The following is a 25,162-nucleotide window of genomic DNA, read 5'->3' on the forward strand; positions in this document are numbered from 1 at the left end:
GGCACTGCCCCGAGTTTCTGCTCCATCTCCTCCCCCAGCCCGGGATTCCTGCTCATTCCTGCCCTTCCAGCTCGGTGCTGCTCAGAGTCCTGCAGGGCACGGGGACCGAGTGTCCCGGGGCTGTGGGAGGCAAATCCTCTCCTCCCTGCTGTCCCCTCTGGGCTGGCACGGGGTCCCTGGGGCTGTTTGTTGTTAATTCCATTGTTGTTGTTGTTGTTGTTATTGTTTGCCTGGTTATACATGCTGGTAAAGAACTGTTATTCCTATCCTTGTATCTTTACCTGAGAGCCCCTTAATTTCAAAATTATAATTATTCAGAAAGAAAGTGTTTACATTCTTCATTCCAAAAAAAGATCCTACCTTCCCTAGCAAACACCTGTCATTCAAACCAAGACAGAAGAGCATCTTCAGGAGTGCTGTGGTTGTCCCCAGGACACTCTACAATAGAATTGTTCATGGAATCATGGAATCTTTAAGGTTGGAAAAGCTCAAGATCAAGTTAAACCTGTGTCCCATCCCCAGCTTATTCCCAGCCCTTCATGGGCACCTCCAAGGATGGGCACTCCAGACCTCCCTGGGCAGCCCCTGCCAGTGCCTGACCACCCTTTCCATGGGGAAATTCCTCCTGGTGTCCACCCTGAGCCTCCCCTGCCCAGCCTGAGGCCGTTCCCTCTCCTCCTGTCCCTGTTCCCTGGAGCAGAGCCCGACCCCCCCGGCTGTCCCCTCCTGTCAGGGAGTTGTGCAGAGCCACAAGGTCCCCCCTGAGCCTCCTTTTCTCCAGGCTGAGCCCCTTCCCAGCCCCCTCAGCTGCTCCTGGGGCTCCAGTCCTTTCCCAGCTCCATTCCCTTCCCTGGATATGCTCCAGACCCTCAATATGTTTTTGGTTTTTTTGTCATGAGGAGCCCCAAACTGAACACTGCACTGAAGGTGCTTCATTAGTGCTAGCACAGGGGGTAAGGTCAGTGTCCTGGTCCTGTGGCCACACTTGGGCTGGCACATCCCAGGTGCCACTGGCTTTTTTGGCCACCTGGGCACACCTGAGCTCACGTTCAGCCTCTGTTACCAGCACCTCTAGGTCCTTTCCCATTGGGCATTTTCCACCCCCTCTGCCCCAGCCTGGAATGTTCCATGGGGTTGTTGAAACCCCAGTGCAGGCCCAGCTCTTACATGCTTATGTTTATGAAAGTGGTTAAGCTGGGTCTTTGGTTGAGACTTTTCATCACAGTCTAAAAATTATAGATGCATGTTTTATAGGAAAATTAATGATCTGCTTTAAAAATCCAACCACAGAATTTAACTATGGTAATCCAGCAGCGTTCACAAAAAATGCAATAATGTTGTGGTTGAAACCACCATGTCTGGGAGCCTGCAGAGATGGCTGGGGCTGGGAGCTTTTCTGTGTGGGTTTGAACCGAGGAGGGGACGTGGCTCTGCTGAGTCCTGCAGAATAATTCAGTAAACCTCATTTTGTGACACTGGGTAGGAACATCTCCATCAGGGCAAACTGATGGTGCTGGAGGTTTGCAGGCTCTTTAACTAATGCACAGGAGTGTTGTGTGGTCTGTAACTGCCCAGACCTCCCAAGGAAATTGATGTCTTTCATAAGTGTAGCTCACAGACAGTTGTTTTTGTGCGTGTGCAGGCTTGATTCACCTAATAAAACCCAGCCTTGTGTTGGTCTGTAATTGTAAATCCTGGAGATCAATGCATTTCCTTTCCATTTAACAGCTCGTGGATGAATGCAGTGCTGCACAAAGGGGATGGTTAATGAGGGTGTTTCAGCAGGGTGTGCCAGGCAGGTGTGGGGGTGAGATGAGCCAGCAATCCCATGGGAGAAGCTCAATCCTGATTTATATAACCCTCTGCCACTAGCTGAACCTTGGCTGACTCTATATATTATATGCCCAGGACATTTGTGGCTGTTAGGAATTGGTTTTGTCTCTGTTTTCAGGAGGGAAACGTGCTGATCACCCATGTTCCTGGAACACAGCATCTGAACTGCCTTCCTCCCTGGCTGGGAGGGTGAGGAGGGACGGGTAGGGCCAGGCAGCTCCACATCCACTCTCTGTGCTGGTGTGTGCTGACAGACTGGCCCAGAGGCTGCCCAAAGGCTCTACCTGCTCCCATTAACCTGCATGCTGACCTCCCCCAGAGCTCAGCCAGCTCCCTGTGTCCTCTCTGAGTGATGGCTTCACATCTTTATACCAAGAAGGAGGGGAGAGTCTTCCCTGCTGAAACAGGAGTGAAGCTGATGAAGCTGATGAGTGGAACAATTGTTTTCATGTTAGATCCAAACACTTTGGTTCCTGCTGGCCACACGAGTGCTCTTTTCAATGCTCCAGCCATGGGTGTCTCTGCTCTGGCCCCTCTGTACCCTGTGAACCCTTTCTGCTTTCCTCTGGTGACCCTCTCTGCCTGCAGAGGCCTTCAGCCAGGGGGAAGTGCTGGAGAGGTGACCCTGAGTAAGGACAGTGCTGTGGTGGAGATGTGATCTCCTTTCTGGAGCTGAATTTTACAGAATCATCCAACCTCAGACTGCTTGGTGTTAGAAGGGACCTTAAAGCTCAGCTTGGTCCAGGCCCCGCCACAGGCAGGGACACCTTCTACTATCCCAGGTGGCTCCAAGCCCCGTCCAACCTGGCCTTCGACACTTCCAGGGTAGTGCATAACACTTTTTATTTTAAAGCTTGGGAGCACAAGTCGTGCACAGAGCGTGGCTTGTGCTCTTCCAGATGGGGCTGGAGCTGGATTCAATTGTTTGGCTCATAATTTAAATTCTGCCCGGGCTGCCTGATGTTCAGGAACGCTGGACAAGGGATTGTTTATGGCCCATATGGACTGTGCTGCACACCCAGGGGTCATTTGGGACCCCCTGTGCCTGGGGAGTCAATTCATGCTTGAGAACTTGGGCCACATAAAGCTCCTTCTGCCCCACAGGGGATGTGGCACCCCTCCTGATTTGTTGTGCTCTTGTCAATGCTGATGTTCCACTGTTTACATTAGCATAATTACATTAACATAAACAAAATATTTATATTGAAGTCACTGCAAGGGAAAAATCACTTTCCTTATCCTGTCTCAATCTCCATGTTGGTCATTTTTCATAACACACCTTTGAATCTTCACTAATACTCCTATTCAAAAAAACACAGAGATCTTGCAGGTACAGCTGATAAGGAATAACATAACTCATGCTGGAGGAAGAACAGTGTCAGTGTTTCAGATACGCAGAAAGCAGGATTTGGAAGTGCTTGGTTTGGACAATGTAAGGAAGAGATTTTCAAGGGCAGAACATTAGATGATATCAAGAGGAATCAAAGGCTATGTTTTCCAAAGAATCTGTGTGGACTGAAGGCCACATTTTATGAGAAATCAGACTTACTGTTTTATAGAAGCTAGGCTTAACTGCATTAGCTTACATGAAGTTCATCAGTAGAGCAGATTGGCAGTGCACTGAGATAAAAAGATCTCAAAAGTTCCTCCAGAATTATAACTCTAGGAAAAATCAAAGCATTTAACATTTACCGGTGTCTTTGGAAATCTCTGCTCTCACACCATAGCTCAAAAACCCCAGTTTTAGGGTTCCAGTACTAAAATCCCCAGCCGCTGTGCCTGAGGCTTCCTTTTCCTGCCGAAGGCAGAGCCACTTCACTGTACCCATGGCAGTGGTACTCCCATGGGAGTCATGGAACCCCAGGCTGGGCCAGGCTGGAAAGGGACCACAGAGGGTCCCTGGTGCCACCTCCCTGCTCAGGCAGGGCCATCCCAGAGCACAGGGCACAGGGTTGTGCCCATGTGGCTCTGGAATATCCCCGCTGAGGGACACTCCAGCCCCTCCCTGGGCAGCCTGTTCAGGGCTGGGCACTGCCCAGGGCAGAATTTGTGCCTCCTGTGCAGGGGCAGTTGCTGGGCTCAGTCCCTGCCCGTTCCTCTGGTGTCACTGCTGGGCCCTGGAGCAGAGCCTGGGCCCTGCTCTGACCCTCCCTGCACACAGGGACACCCAGGGCTGAGGGTCCCTCTCAGCTGGGGCTCCTCTCGAGGCTCAACAGCCCCAGCTCCCTCAGCCTTTCCTGGGCGCGGAGATGCTCCAGGCCCTCCTCATCCTCACAGCCTGTGCTGGCCCTGCTCCAGGAGCTCGCTGTCGCTGCTGTGCTGAGGATCCAGAGCTGGACACAGCACTCCAGAGGTGCCCCCCAGGGCTGGGCACAGGGGCAGGATCACTCCCTGACCTGCTGGGAATAACTCTTCCTGATGCACCCCAGGAAGCCCTTGGCCTCTTGTCCCCAGGACACTCTGCTGCCTCGGGGACAGCTCACAGTCCATCACTCCTTCTCAGAGCTGCACCAGCAGCCCCCCCCCAGCCTGTGCCAGTGCCTGGGGTTGTTCCTCCCCAGGTACACAACGTGCATTTGAACTTCCCGGAGCTTTAGACAGTTCTTATCTGCTCTTCTCTCTCTCCCATCTAAAGGTTATAGTAATTATAATTAGTAATAAAAATCGTATCAGAGATTTCTGTCCTATTGCTCTTTCCTACCTCAGAAGGATCTTTAATAGAGCTGCTGTGAGGCAGAAGCTGGTGTGTCAGGCTTGCCCCCAGAGAAGGTTCATCTCTTGAGCTGGCAGATGTGTATTTGAGCAGGGATCTGACAGATGTGGATTTGAGCAGGGATCTGACAGCCTCCCCCGGCAGCAGCGGGATAACGCACGGCGTGCTGGATCTGCTGTGACATTCATCTGTGCGAGGGCACAGACACAGATGATAAGGCCAACTACACCAGTCATGAGTTGTTTGGCCTCTTTCATGTCTGGAAGATGAATGTCAGGAAGTACCCAAGGCAGCCCATATTCTTTAGATTTTTGCCCTGAATTATTTAAGCATATTCATGTCTGCTTTTGTACCAAATTCCATCTGCGGCCCTGGGACAGATACTGTGGTTTGTACACAGCACTGAAGCAAAAAGGCAATTTTCCAGCAGCAGTCAGTGATGCTGGTGCCTTTATTTTGTCCTTCTGTCTTACCCATGGTACCTTGTTAAAGGCCACGTTTTTTCATCTCCTGCCTTTCCCATTAAAGCAGAACTTGCTGTTCCATTTGACCCTGTTACAGTCTGAGGTTTTTTTCTTGTTTCTTTGTTTGGTGTTAATCCTGCTCCTAGGGATGTGTTTGAGGTTAAACAAGTGCTTCATGCTTTTTGTGCAAGGTATCTGTGTCCCCTTGAACACACCCGTGGCTTTTAGGGACTTTGATTCTTTCTTTGCAGTTGAAGTCCAGGAGTAGATGCTGTGTTGAATGCCATGGGAATACTCATGTTTTTGAAATGAAACAAAAATAAGTAGCCAAAAGCAGCTGCTGGACCAGTGCTTCTGGTTCTGGTCCTGCAGAGGATCTCTGGACACTGACTTCAGTGTCAGCACAGAAATCTCGGAGACTTGTGGGATCCACCATGACTGGCAGGGCTGGAGTGCAGGGTGTGGACAAAGGTAGTTTTAGTTAAGTCAGAGAGGAAAAACAGGGAGAGAGAATCAGTGGTGGCACTTTGGGTCATGATGGAGCTCACTGTGTCCTTGGCCCTCATATGAAGCTCACATGAAATCTTGGCCTCCTTTTAGACTGCAAACTTCAAAGAATTTACCGCTGCTACTGGCTTCTATCTCCTCACCTCTCCCTTTTTTTCCCTTCTCCCCCCTGCCCTTTTCCCTTTCCCTCTCATTTTCTATTTTCCCCTGCTTTTGCTTTTTCCTTTCCCACGCTTTGATCAGAGCAGGAGAAAGTGCAGATGCAGTGCAGCCCTGCCACACAAGTGAGCATTTTATCATTTGGGGTAAGCACATCTCAGCCCTCCTGTCCATTGCTTTGCTCCCCAATTCCTAAATTGTCCAGCTGCCTTCTTCAGAGTGCAGGTTTCAACCCTGACAGTCCCTGGCTCTTGGGACTATGCTTGTCAGGATTCAGGTTTCCAAGAGTGTCATTGCTGTGCCTTCCCTCAGACTTATAGTCACTTCAAAAACCCATTACAGTCTGGGATTTCAAGGGCACAGTTAAACCCCTCCAGCATCCATCTCTTCAGTACATGGATGGAGTGGATGAACTATTTGCAGCCTGACACCATGGATCACAGAGCTGCAGGTATTTCCCTGCCAGCACTCAGATCCTGGCCTTGATTTGTGAGGATGCTGAACACAGGAAGTTTCCCCCAATGCCAGGCAATGCTCTGTGTGCAGGTACATTTGGTGTGAGCAGGAAGCAGGGCTGGAATGGATCGTGTTCTCGCATGGAAAAGCTGTCAGCCCTTACTGAAAGGAAAGGTGGGGGTGTCTTTTCCAGGTACAACTGGCAGCAGGTACCAATCCAGGGCCCTGTCTTTTAGCCAGGCATTGGGTTTCCTTTCTTGCCTGTGCAGGTGTCCCACTGTTCATTTCATTGGCCCATAGAAGTGGTTTAAGACTCAAACCTATTTAAGCACATATTCAGTGTTAAGTTCAGTAATGAGGGCATCTCTCTAATGAGGAAAGGTTGAGGGAGCTGGGGCTTTTGAGCCTCAAGAGGAGCCCCAGCTGAGAGGGACCCTCAGCCCTGGGTGTCCCTGTGTGCAGGGAGGGTCAGAGCAGGGCCCAGGCTCTGCTCCAGGGCCCAGCAGTGACACCAGAGGAACGGGCAGGGACTGAGCCCAGCAACTGCCCCTGCACAGGAGGCACAAATTCTGCCCTGGGCAGTGCCCAGCCCTGAACAGGCTGCCCAGGGAGGGGCTGGAGTGTCCCTCAGCGGGGATATTCCAGAGCCACATGGGCACAACCCTGTGCCCTGTGCTCTGGGATGGCCCTGCCTGAGCAGGGAGGTGGCACCAGGGACCCTCTGTGGTCCCTTTCCAGCCTGGCCCAGCCTGGGATTCTACAGCTTGGTACAGGAAACTGGCCCTTCCAGGGAATGACCAAAACAGGCTGGGCAGGATGGGCACAGCTCATATTAAATATATTTTGGTGTTTAATGCCAGGTTGGACAGGACTTGGAGAAACCTGGGGTAGTGGAAAGTGTCCCTGCCATGGCAGGGGCTGGAATGAGATCTTGCTTTGAAGTCCCTTCCAAACCAGAATGGGAAAGGCATCCAGAGCTGTGGGGGTCAGGTGCAGCTGGGATCCCCTGGTAATGGGACACAGATGGTGCCTGAAACATCTCCTTGTGGGCCCCCAAGGTCCCAGATGTACCAGGAGGAAAGACTCTGACCAGTTAAGTTTGCTGTGGGACAAATTGATGTTCTGCTTTTTCCAGTTGTGACCCCAGGCAAGAGATCTTCATAGATCACTTATCTTTTCAATTATAGAATCAGAGAATCTCCAGAGCTGGAAGCGACCCACAAGGATCATCCAAGTCCAGCTCCTAGTCCTGCAGAGATACCCCAAGAATCCCACGCTGTGCCTGAGAGTGCTGTCCCAACACTTACTGAACTCTAGAGTACTTGTAATTTAAGTTAAATATGATTTATCTTATAGTGAAATTGGTGGAAACTGGAGTCTAAATACCCTTAAATACCTGGCTGCAGGTTCTTGCCTGGAAATTCTCACTCCATATGTAAATAGCGTGTAATATGCCTGAACCAGAGCTGTCACTTGGCCTGAGTTTGGGAAACCTTTTTAATGTCTTTCTTTATCAGAGCTGGAAACATGCAGAGATGGTCAGTAAGAGAGAGCCCCTCAGCCCCAGCTGGCTCTGGCTCTGGATCTGGCTCTGTGTTTTATATGCAGCCAGACTCTTCGCTGTTTGCACTGAGCTCCAGTCAACGTAACAAACTCATTTGTGCTGCCTCAGTGGGAAGGAAAATCTGTTGCTTCGAGGACTTAAGTGTCTGCAGGTTGCTGTGGCACGTGTGAGCATCATGCACAGGCATAAGATGGAGCAGAGATGAGTGAAGAGCTCCCAGGATGGCAAATGTGCTGCTGGAGAGACGTGGGGGCTGTGCTGGGAGTGTGTGACAGGCTGTGATGTGCTCCAGCAATCTGATGGGTGATGACATGGGAGATAGCTGGGCTGTGTGATGCTGCTGGATCTGCTCCAGCAAACATCCCTGTGGCTGCTCCTTCCCTGAATCTCTGGGCATTCTTCGCCTTTCTTATCTTAATCATGTCTAGCTGCCTGTGAAAGGCACTGCTCTAATATTATTGGGCTTTTATTTAGTGCTTCTGATAGCATTGCCCTGGCTGGATCTGTTGGATGGCTGGATTTTTAAAAGGGTAGCACAGATGTACTGAGATATTAAAAAACGAGCAGGACTGCCAGGGGAAAACTCTTCTATGAAATCACTAATTTTTCCATATTTCTGTAGCATGTATGACACTCACAAAGACTTGTAAAGGATCACGGGTCACTCACCTCTCATTTTGGTGGTGGTGGTGCAGGGGGGAATTCCTGCTCTACATTTAAGTTATACACTCGGGAGTTAAAAATAACCTCAGCCCAAGGAATTGAAGGATCCCAGGCTGTTGGGTGGGATTCTGAGTTATCCATACAGAGGTATCATCCAGCTCTGATGGAAAGGAAGGGCCCACCAGACTCCTCAGGCAGCCCCATGTGCTGGGTAATACTGAGCTCAGAACTCTGAGAGTTTTAATCCATTTGATTCCAAAAAGCTTTAGGCTCTTCCAGCTCAGCTGCCTGCACCCAAATGTCAGCTTTTGCACCTAACCCTGGGCACAGCATCCTTAGGGATTGATTTCCCTCCTTCCTCTGGGGGCAGGACATTGCAGCCATGTGCTGTTACTCCACTGGGGCTTTGCAGAGCAGATGGCCTGGAAGAGTGGTGTGCTGGAAGGAGGGGAAAACTGGCTTTATGGAGCTGCTGCTGGTGGTTTGGGCCATGAGGTATTTGGTAGCTGCTGCCAACACATGGATTTTATTTAAATTTCACAGAATAGGGAATCATGTGAATGAAAACATGATGTGCTTTTTTTAGGCACAGCAGCAGTGGCCACATTACTCTGAGTAGGGGATCAAACCTGAGAAGAAAAGTCACTGATTTTTTTTTCCTGTCTCTTAATTGTGATTCCCTGAAAACTTTTACCAGCATCACATTTTTTTCCTGTTATTACTAGCAGGAAATTAGGACTTAGTACTTGATAACTAAGTCTAAGATATAGACTTACCCTTAAGATAGGATTAGACCTCATGTAATGATTTTCAGCTGTTTATTATTTCATTTGACTAATGCATGGCCTAACCCAGAATTCAAAACCAAGAAGAAATGCCAGAAATATGCACAGCAGGGTTTTGGTGTTTGGGTTTTTTTTTTTAACACGAAGCACAAGTTACTTTCTGTAGACAATTGCAGGCACGTAACATACGCGGAATTACGGGATGAGGGACACAATGGTCCTGTATTTATAAAATATTCAGGGTCCATATGGGAAGCATTTCTCTTGCTGCTCTATGGACAGACATTCCTGTGCAGCACGAACACCGTGGTGCTGAGGGGCTGGCACAGCCCCCACACAGCCCCAGGGTTTGGGGTTTCATTGCCTCTGTAAGGTAAGAGGTTGATGGAAATGCTGGGGGTTGTAGGCATTAAGGTGGAGAATAAGAGGAAGTTTTATTTACAGCACAAACTCCAGTCAGCTCACACGAGGATGTTCCATGAGCTCTCAGACAGAGAGACCAAGAAATGGGCACGTGTTGCCCCTCAGGTGCTCCTGAAAGTGGCCTGCTGGTGATTCACAGAACTATCCAAGTTGGAAAAGGCTCCAAGATCGAGTCGAGCTTTGGCTGATCCCCAGCAGCCCCGAGCCCTGAGTGAGCCCTGAGTGCCTGGTGCAGTTGGATCCAGCAGCTCCTGCCTTCTCCCCACGTGCTGTGTGCCAGGAGCAGGCAGCAGATGGGATTTGCTCCTGGAGGAGGAGCAGCTCCTCTCCCCAGCCTGGGGAGGGGAGGGATGTTCATTTTATAACACACTGGCAAGTGTTTAAAAATAAGTCAGCAGAACAGCAGCCAACATTGGCTGCAGATCAGAGTTTTGACGTTGCAAAAGATAAAAGCAGATTTGGTAAAATTCTGTTCAGTCCCTGCAGTCTCCCCCATGCAATAATCCCAGTCTCAAACACAAGGGAGTTTGGGGCTCCTTTGCTTTGGCACGAGCACACAGAGCCCTCAGGCCAGGTTCACCTCCCTCCTGAGGGTGATAAAGTTGTGCTGATTAACAGAGTAATGTCCCAGAGACTTTCGGTCACCTTAAATATATTTATTTATTGCTGTTGTCATTAGTTATTTGTACCTAGGTGGTGTTTAGGAAGCCCAGTCATGTATCAAGATCTCACTGAGTACAAATGAACAATAAAATAACACGGTGCTTCACAGACCTTACAGTTAATGACTTAACTAATTACTCTAATTAATCTGTGCAAAATTGGGGAATTAGCCCTGGGACCTTTTGAAAAATTAGTAAACATATATTGGTTTTCTTTCTGTTAGATACTCTCATCCTGAAGTTCTTATCACTGCTCTGGGTTACAGAAGAACAGCCAAGCTGGGACATCAAAGCACAGCCAAAAATGTCCATTTAGCCTTAATTTATGGAGAGTATTTTCCAGTGTCCACTCCCCTCCCAGGCCTTTCCTAGTGCTGGCAGGGTCTCTGTCTGTGCTGGCAAACGGTGTGGGGATTCTGGGGGGTTTGGGGTGTAGCACATGGGCTGTTTCACAAGCCGTGGTCTGGAAACAATTGATCTTAGAGGCTTGCCTAGTTGAAATGAGCAGCACATCCTTTCCAAGCATGTATTGAAAATATGACAAATTATTTGGCCTAGAGGATGTGATACTATCCTTCTAAATGTATCCTCCTGAGAAGCTGACCTTTAGAAAGGATGTTTTGTTGTTTGTTTTTTTTAACAAGATAATTTCTAGTACCACAAACTCCTGCCAGCCCCAGGTTGGAGCTGAAACCTTGAGCAGCACAAGTACATTTATTACTTCTGTGCTTTTTTTTATTTTTGTGTGTTGTATTTGCTCTGTCCTTCCCCCTACAAAACAGAGGAAAAAAACTGGTTCCGACTGCTCCTTATCTGCCTGGTACTGAAATTAGGGAAGGGATGATGGACACAAGTAGGTAATGGGGGTCATGTGCCACAGAGAAAACTCTCCCTGGGTCAGAAATGAGATTGAGTGAATGCTCCCCTCCAAAAGCCCTGACCTGCAGCAAACTGGTCAGGTTTAGATAAAAGGGATCTGTCCTGAGGCTCACTGAAGTGAGGGGAAGGACTGCCAGGAGGTCAGACTGCTCCAAAGCCATTTTAGCACCTCGGGTTCAAGAGTTCAGTGCTTGTTTTAATCCCTAAAAGGTGTGGAGGGTAATTGGCCATGGCTGCAGTGCCTTCAGGTGCTGTCCCCACCACCCAGAGCCCCCAGCTGTGGGTTCTGAGGCTCAGAACTTCCTTTTTTACCCATGCAAATTAACTAAATTGAATTAAACTAATGCCTCACTTTGAAGTTCCTGCAGTGCATAGCAGTGCATCAGGGTCACCTTCTACCTGCCTTTTCTCCAGGGAAGCCTCTCACAGATTTGGAAAGTGAAACTCCCCATTTCAAATTTCATAGTCCTGCAGTCTTTGTTTCAAGCCTGAATTGTGGTTGATCAGCACCAGCCCCCAAGCATGTTCAGCTTGGTAGCTTGGATTTGGAGTTTCTGATGGTAATGTTTCCATCAATAATTTGAAAACTGAGGACAAGTGTATCCAGAGGAATAAATCCAGAGCATCCTGGCATTCCACTTAACCAGGGATACATTGAATTAAAGGGTTTTGGTAGCCAGAGCTGTCTACTGCTAGGCTGAAGTGAGAAGGGTCAGTTTTGAGGAAAAGAGGGATGAATGCTGCCCTTAGATGCTGTAATAGCCAGAAAAACCCAAATATTCCCTCTCTGAAAGGAAAAAGGCACTTGACCAGGTTGGTAGCACTGGAGAATATTTCTGATGACCTCGAGCACATGTAGGGGTGAGAGGGGCTCAGGCAGAAGGGGTGGATCATGGTACAGCAAGTGTAGGAGAAGGAGGGAAGCTAAAGGAAGGAAAAGGAAGGGAAAGGAAGGGCTGGCTGGGGCACAGAGCAGGATTTGGGGATGGGGATGGCCTGGAAGCCCATGGAGATGCAGGAGGGCTGTGAGCACAGGGTTATCATAGCAGCGACTGTGGGAAAGGGGAAGCAGTATGTGAATTTCTGGTGTGATGGGAAACTTTACACTGGAAAAGCAGCACTGAAGAGCAAGTGCAGTCCTGCAGTCACACTCCACTGTGAAAGTGTGTACTGGAAACTCAAGATTTAAGTGCAGAAGTTGCCTTTCCTCACTTCCTGCTCAACATTTGTAATTCTCTTTGAATTATAGATCCAAGTTGCTCTCAGGTGTTGTCCAAAGGTGGGATATCCTTAATCCCTAAACATGGAGAAGTGGATGCAATACTTGTGGTTTTTCTCTTGAGCACCATCTGAAGCAGGAGCTATTTTGCTCAGAAGTGAACAATTTCCCCAAGGACAATGCAGTTTTTGCACACTGAGGGGTGTGGAAGGCTTGGCCATGGCAAGAAGGAAGAAAAAAGTGGCAGATCCTGGAAAGATGTCTTTGGGTAAGAGTGGGGGGAAAGAAATTATCCCCTTCAGGCCTCGAGTGAGTCAGGGGAGAGTGTGACCCTGTCCCCATAGAGGGTGTCCCCAGTTTAGGTCCTCAGCTCCTGTTGTCTGTCCCGAGCTCCCAGTGAGGTCAGATTTTCATTCTCATGGATTTGTTCTCATCCTGGGGATTTTAAGCATGACCCTTCTCTTCTTAGGGCATCTTTTCCACAGCAGCTCCGGGGTCTGCTTGAGCAGGGAGGGGTTTGGGCTCAGGGTCTGGCAGCTTGATGTCCACTGAGGCTGCATTTTCCAGAGAGCAGCAGATTCCCTGCTAAACCTGACCTGCAAAGGCAGGGAGCTGTTAAATGAGGTTGCTGAGTCTGGGTTCTCTACAACAACATTTTTGGTTCCCCTCTGAACTCCTTCAATTTGCTGAAGGGTGAGGAGGGCCAGCTTTGGCAGGTGGATGCTAACTGTGCTCCTAGGGAAGGTGGAAGAGGGAGGGGTGGATATAACTCACTTAGAGCTGTTGCAAGATACTTCCCAAATGGTTTAAGATGACCCGTTTGGGAATTAATTTAAATATGGCCTTAACAATTTGGATTTCTCCCTGTCTAGGGAGAAGCAATTTCTGCCTGTCTAGGACAAGCAATGGGAAGGCATTTTTAACACAGGTTTTTTAAACACAAAAAGAGCAGTCACTGCCTGTGAGCTGGGGAGCTTCAGGGTTGCTCATTAGCACAGTTCTTAGGGGGGAATTAATTATAATTCATGGGAATTTGGAGCGAGTCTTAGGCCTGATCTTGGCTGCCCCAGGGCAGGTCAGAGGATGGGCTGTACTGGGGGCAGGAGGGGACTGAGGGCAGCAAGGACTGAAGTGTTCAGGGGATGTGGTGTGGAAGGAGACTGGAACTCAAAGGGATGGAAATCAGATGGAGGCAGGATGGAAGGACAGAAGGAAGTGTGTATTGGAGAGCTGGGGGGGTGGGAAGGAGAATGGAGATGAAGATTGTGCTGGCCTGGGAAGTCATGGTGCTGACTGGCAAACACAGGTCAGCTCCTCCAGACCACACATTTGGCACAGGCCACATTTTGTGAGTCCTCTTTGATTTCTGGTCCCCAAGGGAAAAATGCAGTGGCAAGTGTGACTGTCCTGACATTGGTGGTCCTGACCAGGATGTGTGGGGATCTCTTCCACAGCACAGGAGACTAAGGGAACCCATGGGGGCACCACACACTGGGTGTGCATGATCCGCCTCGGGGGCTTCTTCTCACTGAACACTTTGCTCTCAAAAAATGGCTCCAGACACTCCTCTTTGGCTAAAAATGGCATCCTGTGATGCCTCAGCTGTAGTGGCTGAGGCCCTCTGGGTTTACCTGGTCCTTCCAGATCAGCCGTGGAGCCGTGGCTTGGCTCTTGGAGTGAGGTGGTCAAAGCACAGTGGTCAGTGCTCAGGTGTCATCTGTCACTTGGTGTGGTCGCTCCAGAGGGAGGGGCCTCTGGGGGAAACCTCCCTGCCATGGCAGGTTCTCTAATTTCCTTTCTCTAATTTCCTAAGAGATCAGGTTCTGTCTGCAAACACCAATCCTCAGCTAAGTCACCTTGGGTAAGTTATTTTCTGTGTTTGACATCTGGATAAGGAGTGAGGTGTGTTTTCTCCTGAGTTCTCTGACAGCCTCAAGCACAATGGGACCGAGACCCTATTGTACTGTGTACCCTGTTGTGCCAAGTGTTCTACAAAAGGATCAAGGACAGTCCTACTCCAGGTAGCTGAAACTCCCAGTCCTATATTTAGCTGCCTCTCAGGAGTGCTTTGAGCGTTAATTATGTTTTTAAAGCACTTAGTGCCTATCATCAGAAGCTCTCTATAGAAACACAGAGTTAAACAGTCACAGATTTGGGGCCTCTTAGGAACTGTTCCCAGTGCTGAGCAGTGTAACCATTCACAGACGTGCATGGATGGTGGAGAGTGAGCTCCAGGCTCACTCTTCAAGGCAAAGCAGTTCAACTCATGCTTTCCCTGAGCGGTTTCAGCGAGCTGGGGTTGGTAGCAGAGTCCTTGAATGCATGCAAAGCTCTTCCTCCCCCACAGGGAGACTGAATCACACTGGGACAATCCCAGGTTTTTGTCCAAGAGGTATCTGTTGTGCTCCTGTACTCATTCCAACAGTGCATCCATTGCATAAAGCTGCCCAGATCCATGGCTGCTGTGTCTGTCAGGAGAATGCAGATGTGTGCAGTAATAAAGGCACTGAAGTGGAGAATATTTCTCTCTGATGACCAAATTAGCGCCTTTATTTCTGGCTTTGGCTGTGTCACCCCTATGGCCCATTGGCAGAGCACAAATGGATAGCAGGAGTTTGAAGAGCACAAGCACTCTCTGGGCTGCCCTGTGTGTCTGAGAGCACACCCCAAAACCAGCAGGAAATGGCTTTGGGCACTGAGCGAGGACAGTGTCTGAGCACAGAAGTTAAATGCACCAAGCAAACATCTGCCAAATGGACTTTCTTGACCTTAAGAAGGAATTAGTGCGTTCATAGCTCAGTAAAATGCAGTTAGTTGGGATGAGGTTTGTACATACTTGCTAAGGATGCACCTGTAAACCCAGAGTTTGTCTCTCCGCAGCCATTTTCCCATCATAATTGCATCCTTTTTGTGGGAAAGCCAATTTTGGGCAATGTCATCCCTTCTCTAATGTGTCAGTCTTTACAGATAGAGCACATTGGAGGTAGCCCAGGGAAGGATTACTTGGATCAAGGGGCCCCTTTGGAACTTGGAAGCGTTCTGAGCAATGTGGTGCTTCTCAGGGTACAGTCCCAGGGACCCCTTTTGTCCACAGGTGCCCAGCCTGTGTCAGTAACCTGGAACTCTGCTTGGGCCCTGGGTTCCAAACACCACCCATGTGTTCCCAGACTTCAGGAACAGGAAAAAGGGAAGTCTGTAAGGTTTTATAGCCTGGTAGGTGTTTTGGTGACCATCTGCAGTTTCTGCCTCCCCCAGGGCTCTGTGAGGAGGTGCCCTGTGTATGGGGCTCACAGAGCTGTGTAACCTCCCACATACCCACGAAACTCAGCCCAAAACCTGAGCAGCCACTTTCGTATTGATGATGTCTGCTCTTACACTGTGGTATTTCCTTATTTCTTATGTTGCCAAATGGCAGCAATTTACCTCTTTCCAACAGGCCAATCTATACAGAGAGAAAATATTTTCAGGAGGAAAACAGGATCATGCATTAGAGGAAACCACAAACACTAACAGCTTGCTATAGAGACATGGTCTGGAAATAACAGATTCCTTGTGAAAATAAAAATGCTAAATATTATTTATAACCTTTGAATGAGGTTCAAAAAATGTTCATTTGTGTTTTTGTAGGTTCTGTTCTTTTCCTGTTTCTGTACTTGTTCCTGTGGTTCTGTTCCTCTTGCTGGGGTAGTCCCATCACACTGCAGGTGCTGCTCCAGTCACAGCTTCTCTGGGACAAGATGGATTTAAGAAATCCTTATTTTCCTACCTTGTGCTGTGTGTTTTTGGGCTAGTACTGAAGTTTGACATCTCTATGCCCAAGCAACAGCTCTGTCTGGAAGGAAACTGTGATGGAGGTGGGAATGGACTGTGTTACCCAAAGAACTGAAATTTTGCACTGTAGGATAAAAAAAACAATGAAAGCTCAAAGGTTTGCCTGAGCCTGGAGTGGTGGTGGGAGTCACTACCTGGGGATGAGCAGTTTGCAGTTTGGCCTCAGAAATCACTGCCTGAGCACAAATATGAGGGCTGACATTTTGCTGCTGAGGATGGAAAAGTTTGGGAATTTCTTAAAATGCCTGTTCTAAAGATGTTTCCAGACTCTTCCATCCTCAGCAAGAAAATGGTTTGGATTGAAAAGGATGTGTGAAGATCATCTTGTTCCAATGGTCACTCAAAGCCCCATCCAGCCTGCCCTTGAAGATTCCCAGTAATGGGATATAAGTGATTTTTCTGGGCAAAGAGCTGCTCCTGCCGTGGTCCCTGAGCAGCCTGGCACGTAGGAGTGTGTCCTGCCAGAGCAGTGTCCTGGCAGCTCAGAAAGGAGACCAAGATAAGTTCTCTCTTGCTTGAATTGCAGCCCGTCTCCTAAAAATAAAGCTGCAGGTAATTGTTTAATTCATCACCCAAATAGGCCCTTGGCTGAGCAGTGTAAATATGCAAGGTTGTTTTGACCTTGGCCTTGCTCCCTTGAGCTCCTGTGTCCTGAGCTGTGCCACAGGCACGGAGCCAGGCAGTGTTTGGGAGCAGTGAGGGGCTTCAGGAAAGCCCAAGTGCAGAGCTGGCACTGGGCTGTGTGGAGAATCAATATCCCATTGGGTGCATGGACCTTGTCTGTCTTGGGAACGGTGGCAGGCCCTAAATTGATCTTTGAAGCTACTGGAAAGTGTCAGAGCTGTAATGCCAGGTCCTGCTGTGGGTTATGCTCTATGGCCTTGGTGGCTGTAACACAGACTCCTCTCATGACACTTCATCAGGCTTTAGCTCATGGTGAGTCCCTCACAGCAGAGGGATGGCTGGGCAAAGCTTCCAGTGTGGCTCTTTCCCCAGGCTGCCGTCAGGGAGAGGAGAGGCTCATCCATCCTCCTCTCGTGGAGCAGCAGCCACATGCCCAGAGCCCCTCTGGTCCTGCAGCCTCAGCAGGTGACTCCAGGCTCGTGGCTAGGCAGGAGCAGCCAGCCCTGCTCCCCTGGCAGGGGCCTGCTGTCTGAGCAGGGGGAGATGGCCCAGCAGGCCTGGAGGGGGCCTGGAAGCATTTTGTCTGCAGTGATGGCAGTGGGGATGAAGGTCCCGGAATTAAAGTGAGCCCAGGCTGCTGGATGGCAGTGTCTCACCAAGGGGCATTTCAGCCATGCACATCTGGTTGTGGTGCCTTGGATGAAGCTGCTGTCCTGCTGTGCTGTGCTGTGCTGTGCTGTGCTGTGCTGTGCTGTGCTGTGGGACCTCCTCTGCTCTGCTTGAGTCTCCTCACTGGTATCTGGCTGTGCTGGGGAGATGCTGGCACAGAGCAGCTGTGGCTGCCCCTGGATCCCTGGCAGTTCCCAAAGCCAGGCTGGACAGAGATTGGAGCAGCCTGGGACAGTGGAAGGTGTCCCTGCCCATGGCAGGGGTGGGGATGAGGTGAACTTTAATGACCCTTCCAACCTAAACCAGTCTGGAGTTCTATGCTGGGTACTCTTCACAGAGTCACCTCCCCTCTCTGAGGGTCTCCTGTGCTTTCTCACTGCTGCCTGGACATGCTGGTGCTTTGTGGAGATCTGTGCCACTGGAAAAGACCAGGGAGCAGCTGGTGGGAAGGTTGCTCTGGGCTGTTCTGACCAGCTCATGCAAATACCTTGCTGTGTGTTGTGCCTGGATCCCAGGAATATTGCATCCTTGAAAGCAGCCCTTAGGCAGGGCTTACTAAAGCCAGTTCTCTGGAGTTCTCTGACATCCTGAATGCAGGTGTGGTGTAACTGGAGTCAGCTCTCTCCCTAAATGATCTTAGTGATAGTTTTGACCCTGATTTTCCTTTTTGTTACACACTGTGATCTACTCCTTTTTGCCTCTTTTTCCTCCCTTTTTTCCAGTATTTCCAGAATGTGACAGTCCCCTATGTTAGTCAGAGGTATAAATCTGTATTTGTGTCATAACATGCAGGTAAGATTTCTGCAACAAACTCTTTCCTTTACCTTTTCTGCAAATCCCCTTCATCCTTTCCTGCTCCCAGATCCCAGGCTGTTATCCAGAATTCCCAGGCAGCTGTGGTGCTGTGAATGAGAGCAGACATGAAGGGCTACACCAGTGGGGTGTAACTGGTCATTTTGGGACAAACCTGTATGTAACAGCTGTAAGGGATTGGCTTCTTGAGTGGAATTTTCCCTTTGAGAGGGGCAGTCCAGAAGCAGAACAGCTGCTGGAGTGGGGGTGGCTGTACCTACAGGGAAAGGCATTGCTCTCATTGTTAAATTGCCAGGAATGCTTCATGTGTCCAGGCTTTCCCTGGGATATGAATCACCTTCAGTCTTGTCTTTTGTGTCTGAACAAGGTCTCTGTGCTTGAGATTCCCCTGACAGCAGTGGCTGTTTTTCCTGCTGAGCTGCAAAGAGCTTTCTTTAGCCTGTGGATTTCTGCTCTACACCAGCTCTGCTGCCAAGTTCTGCCTTTCTCAACAAGTTATTTTATCAATGTGAGCAGAGTGGTAAATGCCACTATTTTTGGACTTTAGGGGGGACAGAGCGATGTCCAAACTTTCACCAGTCCCTGGTGTTGGAACCAAATAAATCATTCCTCAGGGGTAAACAGCCTTGGCCTGGGGAAGGATTTCTGTTATTTTGTGCCAGGAACAAATCTTGATTGGGGAATTATCATTTGGAAGCAGAACTTGGTAGTGTAATAGGCTAAATAGGCTTTGACATTGTCCCGATGACTGCGTTGTCCTTGCTCTGGGTGCTGATCCTCCCTCTGGCTCTGAAAGTTATTTCCCTCTGTTTCCATCTCTATATTGATAAGAAAACTTCATTTTTGAATCCCTGTCTGTATGGACATGGAAATGTAGATTTGTGTTTAAACATTTCAAATGAGACTTCATACCTGTGCAGTGACTGTGCTCCCTTCTCCATCCTTTCCGAGGAGTGCAAGGTGGGAAGAAACCTGGACATGGCCTGACTGTTCCCATAATGGTGTAAGCACAGCTGGGCTTAAAACATTCTTCCACAGCTCATCATCTAATCTAAGCTTAAATCAGAGAATCCCAGAATGGTTGTGTTGGAAGGGACATTAAAGCTCATCTCATTCCCCCCTGCCATGGCCAGGGACACATTCCACCAGACCAGGGTGCTCCAAGCCCCACCCAGCCTGGCATTAAAAAGATTATATTATTAAATATATTTAAAAATGAGCTGTGCCCATCCTGGTTTTGGTCCTTGCCTGGCTGGGCTGCAAGAAAATGTGTTCAATTCCCTTACCCCTACCTGTCACAATTGTTTAAGTGAAATCTTAATGCTCTGTTGGACAAATTCATTTCAGCCAGAATTATTCACATAATTTTTCATAGGCAGGAGCTTTTTCAGAGATGCAATATGTTGGAGTACAGGTGAAATATGCTCTATTTTCAGTCTGTATCTGCTAAAATCCCTGCTTGCCAAGCCTAGGCCCATTCATCTGCTGCTTTTTCTGTGTTCCTGTTTGTCATTCAGCGTGAAAGCAGAGGGTGGGAGTTTTTGTGAACCCCCACTTCTGAAAGTCACCATGCTCATGGTAATCTCTGCAGTAAACCAACACTTCATTTGCATGGTGAAGGACACCAAGCAGCTCTGTGCATTCCTGCACTGGGGGAGATGTCCTGATATGCTAAAATCCAGCTCCTGGAAAGGGACTGTCCAGTGGAAGGGGAAGCCCTGACCCTTTAGCTGCAGCATCTGATTTGAGGTATAAATTTTTGATAAGTGGTCAGCCCTGGGAAAAATAAATTTAGCATGTACAGTGAATACAATTGTATAGGGTTCAGGGGAATACTGTTTTTTCATTGGGCTCTGGTATTTAAGCTGATTTTTAAACTTTAAATATTTTTTTCCCCAGGAAAAAGCAAACTCTCATATTCCGATCCCTTTACCTCTACTTTTAGTTTCCCTGCAGGAGTATGAGGGCTTTGGGGAGGCAGTGACGGCAAAAGAAGCTGACAGGGTTCTGTTTGTACTCCCTGCACAGTTCCCACAGCCCTGTGGCAGCACAAGGTTCCACCTCTACACAGGTGTAACCTACAGCCAGAGGAGTGGGGGTTATTTACCCTAATAATAACAGACTGGCTAAATAATAAGTCTGGCTAAAACTGTGTAAAAACTGCTGCAAGGAACTGGTGCCTGTTCTTCTGCCAATCCCCCTTATTGTTAATGAACCCTCCCTTTAATAGTCTGTGTTTGCAGTGATCAGCAGGACAGCACTAAAAACTTCAGCAGTTCCCATCATTTCCAGCATTCCCTGGGACATTCTGCCCTTTGTAGCAGTTGTGGTTTCTCACACAATGCCCTGGGAGCCTCTCTGCTGTGTCCCCTGTCTCTGACTCCTCTGCAGGTCGCACATTGGGACATTCACCTTTTCAGTTTAGCTTTTTCCCCAGGTCAGAGATTCCTTGTTAGCCTTCAGCTCTCTGGCTGACTTAGGCCAGGAGCAAACATCCCTGTGAGAACTCTTGGGGCTGAAAAATCCACTGTACTTCACTGAGTGAGAGCTGTGCTTTGCAGAGACATGTCCTTTAATTTCACTTTATAGTTCCCATGTTTTCCAGCACCATTTCAGTGTTACTAATTCCTCTGGAGAAAGGGAGGTTCAAGTTCCTCTTCCCTGTTGGAATGTGGCTTCCACCCTGAGCTCTGTGTGTTCTGTACCTCATGCTGCAGGATATACAGATATGGAAAGATGCAGCTAAAAATTTTGTTTTCCCAGAAATCTTTCCTGTATTAGAATCCCAGAATTGTTTAGGTTGGAGGGGACTTTGAATGTCATCCCATTCCACCCCTGCCATGGGCAGGGACACCTTCCACTGTCCCAGGCTGCTCCAAGCCCCAAAGTCCAACCTGGCCTTGGGCACTGCCAGGGGTGCAGGGGCAGCCACAGCTGCTCTGGGCACCCTGTGCCAGGGCCTGCCCACCCTCACAGGGAACAATTCCTTCCCAATATCCCATCCATCCCTGTCCTCTGGCAGTGGGAAGCCATTCCCTATGTCCTGTCCCTCCAGCCTTGTCCCCAGTCCCCCTCCAGCCCCCTGTGACCCCTTTAGGCACTGCAAGGTTGATGTTTTCCCTCCTCACCCCCAACATTAAGCTCAGCACCCCTTTCTCAGAAATGGCTTTTCATTTCAGGACTCTTCCTTCTTCCCCACCCCCCATCACAAATTTCCTCAGCTCAGAGTTGTATGGGAGGGTTAATATTTTCCTTCATCCAAGCTGACATGGAGCAAAAATCTTTCCTCCCCCTCCAGCTCCCAAGGAGACTTTGGAAATGAAGGCTGCGAATCACATTTGATTGTATTTCACTAAAGGTTTTCTCTGTCCTAGAAAACTCCTGCCTCCTCCTGAAATACACTCAGCTTAAGAAGAGACTAATATATTTACTCTAACTGTACTCAGTCTAGGAATAATTTTGCTGTAGAGATTAAATTTTTATATCATCTTGAAGAAAATCAGCTCCTGCCAGTCCCCAGGGATCCCCTGTCTGGCCGCTCCAGCAGGAGAGGCTCAGATCTTGGCAGCTCCAAGTGTTGTCTTGCTTTTTCTTTTCTCTTCCATTCCTGCTGTACAATGGCAATATATTCCATTTGTTCCAAAGTTCAGAATTTTTAGGAGGTTCTGAAAAAAATTCCTGTTTTAGCTTTGGATGAGTGTGGCTTTGGGATGAGTGAAGCTTGTGGCTGCTCAGAGCTCTGATCTGCACCTACACCTCATCTCCATGCAGCCTGTTCCCATCTCCTGAGCTTGCAGAATTCCCTAGGGGCCAAATTCACTGCAAAGATCAAGATTTTTTGTGGGGATTAGTTCTGTTTATCACTACAGGTAGGCTGGAGCAGGCATTAGGAGAGACTTTCTGGCAGAGGTTCAGCACTTCTGCTTTGTGCCTGCCTGGAATGATAAAGGGTTTGCTCTGTGACTTGGGAACAGTCCTGGCTCTTTGCTTTCAGCCCTGTTCTTCAAGGAAACACGCTGATGGCACCACGCTCTTCTTGCCCTTTTTTGCTCATGCTGCCTCTGTGTGTCACTTCTGGCCCTTCCAGGCCAATTCAAACAGATCCCATGGAGTCCCAGAATACCCTGAGCAGCCACATGGGCTGGGCTCAAGGTAATTCCTGAAGTCACATCAAAGGTACCTCAAATTCACAGAAAGGTGCCCAAAAATGTGGTGAATAAACACCAGTGGATGGATTTGCTGGATGAGGATGTGCTGTCACTATTTGTTTTCAGTTCCGCTGCTCCTGAGACACCTTTTCAGCCAGCTGGAAACAAATTCCTTCCTCTTCTGTTTGGACATGAATTATCTTCCTTGCCAAATGTTCTTGACTCTTGCTTGGAGTGCCATGCACCAAAGTGACATTGCTGAACCCTCCTGACTGCCTGGGCTGGAGAGGAAATGTTGAACCACCCCAGAGACAGACAGGGGATCCTGCCTGGCACATCCCACCTGGGAATGTTCATCTCCATGACTCTCCCTGCTCCTGCTGCTCTCCTGCAAGGGAGGATGGGCTCATGGTGATGCCCTGCCCAACACAAATGGATCCATCTGATTGATTTCTTTGGTTAAAGGATGTTGGTTTATCAGCATGTACCAGCTCAAAGTAGTAGAAAGACAGAATATGCAGAAATAAACTGAGTGAGCAGAGAGAAATGTGTGCTGGTATCTGTCCTCCAGGCTGGAATGATGTCAGTGGTTGGTGGTGTTTTGAGCACTCAGGGAGATTCCTCACCTTGAATTCCAGGTCCTTCACTGAGGTGCTGTGCTTGGGAGCAGAATTCCCTACCTGAGCCAGAGATGAGAACCTCTGGAAGCTGGCTGGGATCCTGTGGGGGATGGATTCATCTTGGAGGGATCATCCTTCCCTGCTGGCCTCAAGCGTGGAGCTCTGGGACAGGCACTGCCTTGCTGTCTGACTTAATTACCTATTATTAGCTGTTGGTAATAACCTGAGCTTGTGATTTTAAAACCTGCTTCTAACAGAGCCAAGTGCTGGGCTGTCCATGGTTCCCACATCCTACTGAGTGTTCTCCATCCATGGAGCCTCTGCCCCCTTCAGGAAGTCCCCACTTCCCTCTGTACAGCGGTGTGGCTTCAAAACACAAAAGCAAAAACACTGGGGCAGGGAGAAATGTGTTCAAATGAATCAAGAAAAGCAAAATTAAGCTTTAAAAGCAAACTGGGAGATGCTGAGGGTTCCCAGAGTGGATAAACTTGGGGTTGGGCAGTTCACAGAGTGACCTGCTGAGCTTCTGCAGGCCACAAAGTGCCACCTTTCCCAGGCTTCCTGAGTGACCCCCTGGCTCCTGCTCAGCCTGGAGCTGGGAAAGGCAGCCTGGATATGTGATCACAGCCTGGGGCTCCTGGCAGCTGATTTGTTGTTACTGTCCTCAGATAAAATCTAATCAAGCCCAGTGTGGTCAGAGGGGCTCTGATGGAGCAGGGAAGGATGTTGCAAACTTCCTTGTCAGAAGGAATAACAACAACAACAACAACAACAACAACAATAATAATTCAAACTGTGCTTCCAACTGTGATTTACATTCCCATACAGCTCATTTTTTCCTGTCTCTCAATGCTACTTTTTGAGGAAAAAAAAAATCTGTGGGGAGGCAGGAATGTTTTCTCCTGGACAATGGAAGTTCTGGACAGTGGTGGGTTTGGGAGCTGGACCAACTTTAAGGTTATTGTCCCTTCCAAAGCTTCAGAGGTGACAAAATCTGTCCTGTTCTCAGTCAGGGCTCTACCACGGAAGTAATGGGAATATACCCTGGTGTCTTGCATTATTAAAAAAACAGACAAAAAGCAAACCAAAATCCATCATTATTATTTTATGTTTCTGACAAAAAAAAAGAGTGAATTCTGCTAATGAAAAATATTCAAATTCCAGGTGTCCTGTCTAATAAATAATAACATGAACATGGACTTGGCTTCCCACAGCCACCACCAAATCATCCATGGAGCTCTTTATATGGAGCTCATTTTGAACTTTACCTATTTCCTTCAGCTATGCAGATATAAACAAATAATTCCCCTTGATAAGAGTCTGGGAACGCTGTACTTTAAAAGATAAGAAAGCTTTGAGGGGAAATTGTTTTTAAATCCCTACCATTTGTATGCTGTTCACTGTTCACACTGAGCAAAAATTCATTCAGCTGGCACTTAACCAGCCCTGTTTTATTCCTGCTCTGTGTTCAGCCTATCCTTCTCCTGGGGACATCTAACCTTCCATGTAATTACCTCTCTGAGAGTGGGAAGGAGGCCTGAATAACCTCCCTACCAACTAAATAAATGCACAGATCCTGGGACAGGTTATCAGCTGCACACCAGGGGCAGGGCTAGCAGGAGCAGTGTGCCTGAGGTGTGAGGAATTGCAAGACTTGAGACATTTTTATTCCAGCATTGGGCCAAAGAAGGAAGACATAGAATGTTTGCAGAAAACCAACCCAAAACAGCCAGAAACCCAAACCAGCCAGAATTGCTGGAGTATTTTTTTTTTCTTTAGGAGTTGGAAAACCAAGGGTGGTTTTTACCAATGATGGGCTTTACCAGGGCTGGGTTTTACCAGGCTTTTAGCAGTGATGGGTTTTACCAGGACTGGGTTTTACCGGGGCTGGGTTTTACCACCCTTTTACTAGTGATGGGTTTTACCAGGGCTGGGTTTTACCAGGGCTGGGTTTTACCAGGGATGGGTTTTCCTAGTGATGGGTTTTACCAGGGCTGGGTTTTAACAGCCTTTTACTAGTGATGGGTTTTACCAGGGATGGGTTTTACCAGGGATGGGTTTTACCAGGGATGGGTTTTAACAGCCTTTTACTAGTGATGGGTTTTACCAGGGATGGCTTTACCAGCAGTG

General features: G+C 48.5%; 1 protein-coding gene across 1 annotated transcript in view; it reads left to right on the forward strand.

Moving 5' to 3' along the window:
- GALNT17 (polypeptide N-acetylgalactosaminyltransferase 17) overlaps positions 1–25,162 on the forward strand; it is a 194,956-nt gene that overhangs the window by 28,092 nt on the left and 141,702 nt on the right. The window lies entirely within an intron of this gene.

Source organism: Cinclus cinclus, chromosome 22, assembly GCF_963662255.1.
Source record: "Cinclus cinclus chromosome 22, bCinCin1.1, whole genome shotgun sequence".
Lineage (NCBI taxonomy): Eukaryota > Metazoa > Chordata > Aves > Passeriformes > Cinclidae > Cinclus > Cinclus cinclus.